Raw genomic sequence first — 8,634 nt, forward strand, 5'->3', positions numbered from 1 at the left:
CGGGCCGTCGCTCGCGGGATGTGCCCTCACATGCCCGGCGCCGCCCCCTGCCTCCTGCGCCGCCGCGCATTCCAGCGCGCCCGGCCCGCCCTCCGCTCCCCTGCGCGCCCGGCCCGCCCGGGGGCGGGGCGCGGTCACCCTGCGGGTTCTGGGCGTGGGGCGGGGGCACCGAGGGGCTGCTGTCCCGCCGCTCGGGCCTTCGGGCCTTTAGTCCGCCGCTCCCGGGGACCTCCAGGCCTTGGACTCGGGGGGTGGGAAGGGGAAGGAGGGGTTGTCGTCCAGACTAGAGGCCTAGCTGCTCGGGAGGGGCCTGTTTCGTGGTCGCCCACCGGCACAGCTGGATCTCGCCGGGGGTGGGGGTGTTGCCAGACAGTTGCTGGAGCTTCCCAGGCCACAGGAACCCTGCCCCAGCTTCTGACCCCTTTCCTCGCTTGGCCAGTTGCCCCTTGGCATTGCGCAATCAAAAATGAAGACGGTTCTGGGGTTTGGGCGGGGTTGGGGGAGGGCGAGGGGGATCAGGCTAAGCTGGGTTCCTCCCCGTTGGGCAGATTTCTCCGTGTGGGGGCCCCAGACAGGCTGCCCACAGCGGTCTCTGCTTGGACAGCCCACCCTCCCGCACCTGCCTCCATCCCGGTGTGGTTTAGAAGGCAGGAACCTGAGGCCCCTCAGCCTCCCCTCCCGCGGGAGGAGGAAGGACCGCGTCTGCACCGGGCCTGGGACCGCCCCTGACAGGGCCGCGCTCAGCCCACGTAGACCTGGGCCCGGGGGAGCCAGGCCTGGCCCCCGGGGCCTGTTGCCTCTTCCCCACCCCCACCCCCATCTCGGCTGAAGGCTCCCCTCTCTCTGCCGCCTGGAGAGCCTCCCGTGGACACCACCTTTGCGGCTGCTGCTGGCCTTCAGTGGCTCAGCCCTGCCCAGCTCTGCGACCCCAACTCCTCCCCTCGGTTGTGTCCTGCCCACTTTCATTACCTTTCAATTTCCTCATCTGTCAAGCGGGAGGGTTAATTGGCTCTGATCTCAGGGAACGCTAATGAGCAAGATAGCATCTGTGACAGCACAGGAAGGAGGCTCAAGAAATATTCCAGGGAATTCCCTGGCGGCCCAGTCGTTAGGACTCCAGGGTTTCACTGTTGCGGGATCTCTGTCAGGGAATTGAGATTCCACAACATGCGCACTGCTGCTGCTGAGTCGCTTCAGTCGTGTCGGACTCTGTGCGACCCCATAGATGGCAGCCCACCAGGCTCCCCCGTCCCTGGGATTCTCCAGGCAAGAACACTGGAGTGGGTTGCCATTTCCTTCTCCAATGCATGAAAGTGAAAAGTGAATTCGCTCAGGCACGTCCGACTCTTAGCGATCCCATGGACTGCAGCCCACCAGGCTCCTCCGCCCATGGGATTTTCCAGGCAAGAGGACTGGAGTGGAGTGCCCTTGCCTGCATGGCGCTGCCCAAAAAATTAATTGAAAAAAAAGTCATTCCACTCCTTCCCCCACTTTTACTGACTCCAGAAAAAGATGGGAACCTGGAGACTAGTCTAGGCTCTCCTGGGTCATCGTGCTACCCCATGTTGGCGCGTTCCCCAGGACTTCCGGTCTCTTAGGGCCTGTGCATAGCCTTGTTCACAGTAGGTCACTGCAGGAATCGCGACATGCAGCAATGACGGTGTGCTCACGCCCTGCGTTTGCACCCTCCTGCCCGGCGACACGGAGCCTAACGGGAACAGAGCGTGTCCAAGGGAGGGGGGCAACCCCCACACAGCGTCCAGGTCAGGGGCTGCCAGCTCCCACCCAAAGCTCTGCAGCCCGCATGCGCAGCCCGAAAAGGGCGTGGTCGGCCGAGAGAGGAGAGAGGCCATCGAGACTGGTACCGTCTGATGCGGCAGAGGGGAGCTCAAGTGAGCGCCGTGGCTGGCCTTAGGGAGCCCAGGGCTCAGCCTGTCTGCCGGCCACGCCCTCCTGGGGCTCCCCGGCCCCGCCCAGGCCCTGACCCGAGTCCTGCAGAGGCGTCCGTCTCCCGGGGACGCCGAAACCTGCGTAATCTGGAATCCTCCTGAGCAGCTAGCTCCAGACCAGCTCCACTCCGGCTGGTTTCTGGCGGTCACCCCTCCCTCTCCAGGCCTGGGACACACTGGTGTTCTCTCCAGACCCAGGGGATTTCACAAACGTGCAGGCTTTAAACGTTTGCAGAGCACCCTCACATGTCTTTGAGTCTCTTGACCCGTGAGATCAGAGGCAGAGCAACCTAGATGAAGTCGCACAGCTTCTAAATGACAAAGCTGGGCAAGACTGTGGTGGCTGAGAGGACTGCCCCCGTGTCGGCATCTGGGGACACAGCTTTCCTTTTACGTGGGAACTGGCCACCCGAACTCTCCTCTCCAGCCGACTGAGCCTTTGGACACGGGAGTATGGGCTGGAAAAAGACAGGAGCACTGGGATAAAGGGAGGGCCGTGGGAGGGAACTCGGCAGGTCATTGGCAGCTAAGCCTCGGTTCCCAGCACACAGCTTCCAGGTCTGCCCTCCAGGTCTGTCAGGGAGGAGGAGAGATGGCTCACTCTAAACCTTTTCCCAGAGCTGATCTCTGCTGGTGGCCCCATCTGGGAGAGGTTCAGACCCCAACTGGAGTCCTTGAGCCTCCGCTGGCTCCAGAGGGGCAGGGGGCTAGTGCTGACACCCCTTGCCTGCCAGAGCATCTGGACCCCGCCCCTGGGAACAGCACCCCAGGGAACACAGCCCTGGGCACAGCGCTGGCTGTCAGCTGCTGGGGCCTGGCTGGGTCCTGGGCACACTCCCTCAGTTCTGTACCTGACCGGACACAGGACTGCTGCGCGGAACGTCCCCACGTGCCAGCCCCCTGCCCTCCGTAGGCACCCACTCCCCCAGGGAAGCTGGTCTACTCCCTTTGTCCATCCGTCTGCAGCAGCTGCAATAGGCTGGACTGCAAAACGGTCCCAGGAACCAGCACCCTAGAGATGCTCTGAGCTGCAGGGCGTCTGGCCCACTCCAGGGGACTGCCCAGAATGAAATGGAAAGGAAGATGGGACGAGGTGGGCTGGAGGCAAGAACAGGGCCAGAGAGGAACCGGGAGTAAAATCTCTGCTGTTTCCTACATTATTTACTTAATCTTACTGTAAATTCACTTTAGTGCTCATTGATTGTGAGGCTCACTCCATAGAACAAGCACTGAAGATTAATTTATTTACGAAGATGATGTATATTAACGCCGTACAACTTAAACTGAAGGCAGCAGAAGTCTCCCCTTTGCTTATAACTCTTCAGAGCCTGCGGCCTGTGACGCACCCCTGGAAAGCTGCCTCTTTCCTCCTGACCTGAACCCACCCCTCTCAGGCCTCCTCACCAGCCCTCCCCCAGGGTCACGGCTCCTCCCCGCCTGGACTGCGGCCCCCCCCCCAGCATCTCGGGGTTTGTCTCCTCCCCTCACACAGCTCTGTACTCAGGCAGCACCTTCTCTGGGAGGTTGTCTCACCGCCCTGCTGAAACCGCCCCACACAATCCCACTCACACACACACAGTCACCCAGACGCACATTCATGCCCTCTCTCTCACACGCACACACACTGTCTGATTTCTCTCTGAAAGTCTTAATATTTTCCTTACTTACTATCCACCCCTCTACTAGAACGCAGGCCCCATGCCAGCCGGGAGTTCTGTGTGTTTTCTTGATCCTGTGGACCCAGCATGTCGTCTGGCACACAGTAGGGCCTCAGTACGTAGCTGCTGAGTGACGGGATAAAACGGAAATGGAACCAACAAAAATTGGAAGGAAGAAAGATAACACAAGAATTTCCCATTCTTTCATTATCAGGAGTCAGTAAACACCAGCTACATATATGAACTGATAACGCGAGGTCCAGGTACATTATTTAAAATGACAGTAACAGCCCCTAGATGGTCACAGGGGAGATCAGAGCAGTCTAGCGGTGGATACACGGCATCAGATACGTGACGCCTGGGACAAGTCCGCTTCTCTCTAACCGCAGCCTCCGGTGTCCGGCGTTGTCTCGGGGGAGGCGCTGTCGTCCTTCTAGAGAGACGGCAGGGGCGAGTCTTCTCCCCCACAGTCTACTCCGCAGCCCCAGGATGGGGAGGAAGGTGGGTCACCTCGCAGCCGGGTGCCCCCAAGCCCACCCGTCTGGGGACACCCCCAGCTGGCCTCTCCCAAAGACGTTTCCTGACTGCTCACACCCCTTTGATGGAGAGTGCTTTGTTTTAGAGCTTTGGGGTTTCCTCGGATCCATTTTTCTAAAGGGCAACATAAGAGAAAAGAAACCAGATCAAGGCCTCAAGTCTCCACGGATCTGGGTTTTACGGGCAGCATTGCAACAGCCCTCAGGAGGGCCACAGCCTGCAGTTGGCCCGCCTGGACTTGCTCTGGGCCGGGCACTCTCCGTGGAAATTCCCTCCCACGCTCACCCTTTAATCGCTTTCCAGCCCAGTGACTTTCCTGATTCACCCAGGCTCCCTTTCCTCTCGAGAGCACCCACTGCCCCTCTCTGATCTCCGAGTCTGGGCTTGAAGCGTTTGATCCCCGCTTGGGTCGGGCGGAGGCCGCCCTCAGGCTTCACCTTTCCCACGTTGCTGTGGTATCTGGGTGCCCCTGCCAGAGGAGCCTGGAGCAGCTCACCCTCGGGGCCCCGGGTCCAGGCGACCCCGTCAGGAGCCTGGCCGCTGCCCAGGGACCCAGAGGCCGCAGCCAGCCTGCCGGCACTGCTGGGCAGACTCAGGCGCGTCGCCTGCTTCTAGCTGTGTTTTTCATTTTGCTATTGGATCTGAAGTGTTAGCAACACTTGAACGCACTGCTGCTGTAGGAAACTCAGGACAGAGCCTTCCTTGTCCGGTGGTGAGGGCTTCACCTCCCAGCGCGGAGGTGTGGCTAAATGATCCCTGGTCGGGGAACTAAGATCCCACATGACTTGTGGCTAAAAAACCAAACCCCAAACAAAAGCAATATTGTAACAAATTCAATTAAGACTTAAAAAATGGTCCACAGCAACCCCCAAAAAAAGTTCAAGACAAGAAAGTGTCTTCTTCTACCCCTCCAGTCCCCCGGCCCCAGAAACAAGTCGCTCAGCTTGGTCTTTTTTTTTTTTTTTAATATTTTATTTATTTGACTGCACCGAGTCTTAGCTGTGGCATGTGGGGTCTTATAGTTGTGGCATGTGGGACCTAGTTCCCTGACCAGGGATCAAACCCTGGTTCCCTGTAATGGGGGCACAGAGTCTTAGCCACTGGACCACCAGGGAAGTCCCTCAGCTTGGTCTTGACTCACACATTTGCACCCAGAAGAGAGAGGGGGACAGGACCCCACAGCCTCCCCCCGGCCATGTGCGGGGTCTGTCCCAGAGACTGGAAGGCCCTGTCCTGCCCTGGCACTTTCTGCACCAGCGGGTAGCTCTTACGTCTCCACCTAAAGGGCAGCCGGATCATGGACTTGACATGGGTGGGGGTGATGGAGGGGAAGGGACCCAGGTCCCCACGAGTCCCTTCTACACGAGAGGACCGTTTTCCCTGATTGCCTTTGCATTTCCAGCATTGTGTAGCGAGGATTATGAATTTTCACCTTTCTCACTTAAGAAGTGAGAGGTTCCTACAGGTACCTTTGTCAAGATCAGTCAGAGACGGCTGTAGCTGTCCAGCCTGGGACTGGGGTCCAGGAGAAGTGAGGAGGTGGGGGAGGTGGGGGAGCTGGGGGAGGGAGGAAGCTCCTGGCGTGCTCGTGAATGTGATCCTAGGGAGGTCCGTGGAGAGGAGCGTCAGTGTGGGCCCTGGGTGTGAGCTGTGTTCTGCCAGGGAACGGGGTGAGCAGGGGACTGGGAGGAGTAACCCCGAGTGGGAGTGGCCCAAGACCCAGCGCTTGAGCCCTCCAGAGGGTCAGGACGAGGTCACAGAGTGGAAGGGCCAGGGGCTCAGCTGGGGCAGAAAATGCCCACTAAGCACTTTGTTCACCATTACCAGCCTCTGGAATCTCCATGGCCTCTGGGAGGAGGCGCCCCAGGCCCATAAATGCAGAACATCAGAGCTGGCAGGTGCCTGACTGCCCAGGATGGCCTGGAAGCCACAGCCGCAGCACCTCCCTCCTCTGGGAGCCCACAGGAGGTGCTGGGTCTCAGGCCCCACCCAAGCGCCGAGCTGGAGTCTCAGCTTCGCAAGATCCCCAGGAGGTTCTCAGGCCTGAGAAGCACTTCTGTGGACTTAATCGAGGTCACGTCTCCATTCACATGGGAGAGGCTGACGCCCAGGGGGAGGAGGCGGGCCCAGGGTCACACAGCTGGTTCCAGCCTTGGTTCCGCCACTGGCAGTGCCTTTGAATACACGTCACTTACACAGTCACTACTTCTCGGGTTCCTCTTGCAGGATAAAGGGGTAACATGACCTCTGCTTACTGCTGATGGAGGGGTCAAGTCAGACAGCACCCAGACCTGTGCCAAGTACGCGGGGTAAGAGAGCAGGCACCGCCCCGCACCGCACCGCACCGCCCGGCCCACGGCAGCGAAGGAAGAGTGTCAGGTAGGTGGTGCAGGAGGCGGGCCTAGACCCAGCTCCTGCCTTTCTGTCCTGCTCTGCTGTTTACCTTGAGCCAGATCCCAAGCCACTGTTTGGTTCTTGGCTTCAGTCAGATCATTTGTAAATGGCAATTATGACAGCGCCCGCCCCAGAGGGGTGAACGCATTTTAGGCCTTCACAGAGGCCGAGGCACTAAGTGCCCAGGACGTGGACTGAAACCCACGAAGTGTCCAAAATTGGGAACCGGGAGCTGGCCTTGGCAGGGGGGTCTTCTCCAAGGGGGTGTTTCTGCTTTGCCCTTGACTCGGGAATCAGGGAGGACCCAGGAGACAAAGCCTTTCCCTGCAGACAGGAAGCGGGGGACTGGGAGGGGGTGTACTGGGAGGGCCCTGTGGGTCCTGTTTGGTCTCAGCACCCCCTTGGCTTTGATATGCCTCAGTCCTGACAAGAAAGGGAATAAGGTGATGGATAGAGAGATTCATCATGAACCCGGCAGGGGGACTCAGTTTTAGGGGGCCTGGCCTCACTCACATCAGCCAGGCCTCGTCCACCCGCCCCACGCTGCCCTGAGGGGCTTCCAGGCCAGCAACCGGCCTCTGGGAACAGCCTCTGCCTTCACCCAGCTTCATTGCCTGGAGGTGCGTCCGGCACCCTCCCCACCGAGGCTGCTTTGGGTGACAGGTGGTCCCAAGCTTGCAGCTGGTGTTGGAGGCTGGCCGACAGGCTTCTGCTGCGGCTCCAGCAGAGGGCAGCCTGTCCCCAGCTTTGGGGCCCAGACGCCCCACCCAGCTGTTCCTGTGGGCCCTCCCAGAGCCCGTGCTGGTGATCTGTTTGTGGAACTATTCATCCCCACCCCACCCCCATACCCAATGTGCAAACCCTTCTGGGAAGATATCCGGCCGACCGCATCCCGGGCTGCCTAGAGTGGAAGTGTCAGGATGAGGGCATCTCGCCCGGGGCCTCACCTTGCACCCCCTGCACTCCGCGGCGCTGACTGGTCTTAAACCAGTCCTGTATGTTTAGACCCTTTCCCAGAGTTGGGGTGGGGGTTCCGTCAAGGCCTCCCCTGGGTCTGGTCCTATGGATGTGATGCACAGACTTGCTGTTGTTAAAGCAGCTGCTCTTGTTTTGTAAATCCACAGCGCGGGCAGAGGAGCCCAGCCCCCAGCATGAGACAGGCAGCCCTCAGATGAGCTCATGCAGTTCACGTGTCCGTGGACTTGGTCGAGGAGACCGGAACTCTGTTAAAATGCTGATCCCCAAGGGGATGGCGTTCGGAGATGGAGCCTTTGGGAGGTGGTTAGGGCTTGAGGGAGGGGCCCTGCTGAGTGGGATTAGTGCCTCCTGAGAAGCCAGAGCCCCCGCCCCCTTGTGAGGTGGCGTGTCTGTGAACCAGCAGGTGGGCTCTCCCCAGACACTGAACCCACTGGCACCTTGGCCTTGGACTCCCAGCCTCCAGAACTGGGAGGAGTAAAGTTCTGTTGTTAAGAAGCCCCCTCAAGCCCCGCCTCTGGACTGTGGCATTCTGTTCTAACAGCCCGAACAGCCCAAGGCAGAGACTGGTGCCAGCGAGTGGGGTGCTGCTCTAACAAATCCCTAACACTGTGAAAGTGGCTTTGGGACTGGGTGATGGGTAGAGGCTGGAGAGGTCTGGGGGAGTCTGCCAGGAAAAACCTACATCATCGTGAACAGACCTTGAAAGGGGATTCCGGTGAGAGCCCAGAAAGCGGAGAGCATTGGAGAACGAGTCTAAGCCATCTCAGGGCAAAAGGAGGAAGTGATTCCAAGCAGAATGCTGTAGAAAGCCATCCTGACGACAGAAAGGAGAGGCGTGGTATTGGAAAGCGGTCGGGGGAGCCCCTGCTATAAAGTGGCGAAGAACACGGCTCAGGCGTGTTCAGACTCTGGCCTTTTATGGAAGGCGGACCCCAGGTCAAGGGTGTCTAGCTGAGCTCTCCAGGGAAAACGTGGGCAGAGCGACCTGGCTCCTCTCCACTACTGACAGGGGAAAGAGAAGTGCCCTCCACCTGGGGTCAGCTGAGGGGCCCCTCCGTGCGGCCTGGCGGGGTGGGGGGAACCCGCTGTGCCCTAGGCCAAAGGCGGAGGACTGGTCT

Source organism: Oryx dammah, unplaced genomic scaffold (genome assembly GCF_014754425.2).
Source record: "Oryx dammah isolate SB20612 unplaced genomic scaffold, SCBI_Odam_1.1 HiC_scaffold_21, whole genome shotgun sequence".
Taxonomy (NCBI): domain Eukaryota; kingdom Metazoa; phylum Chordata; class Mammalia; order Artiodactyla; family Bovidae; genus Oryx; species Oryx dammah.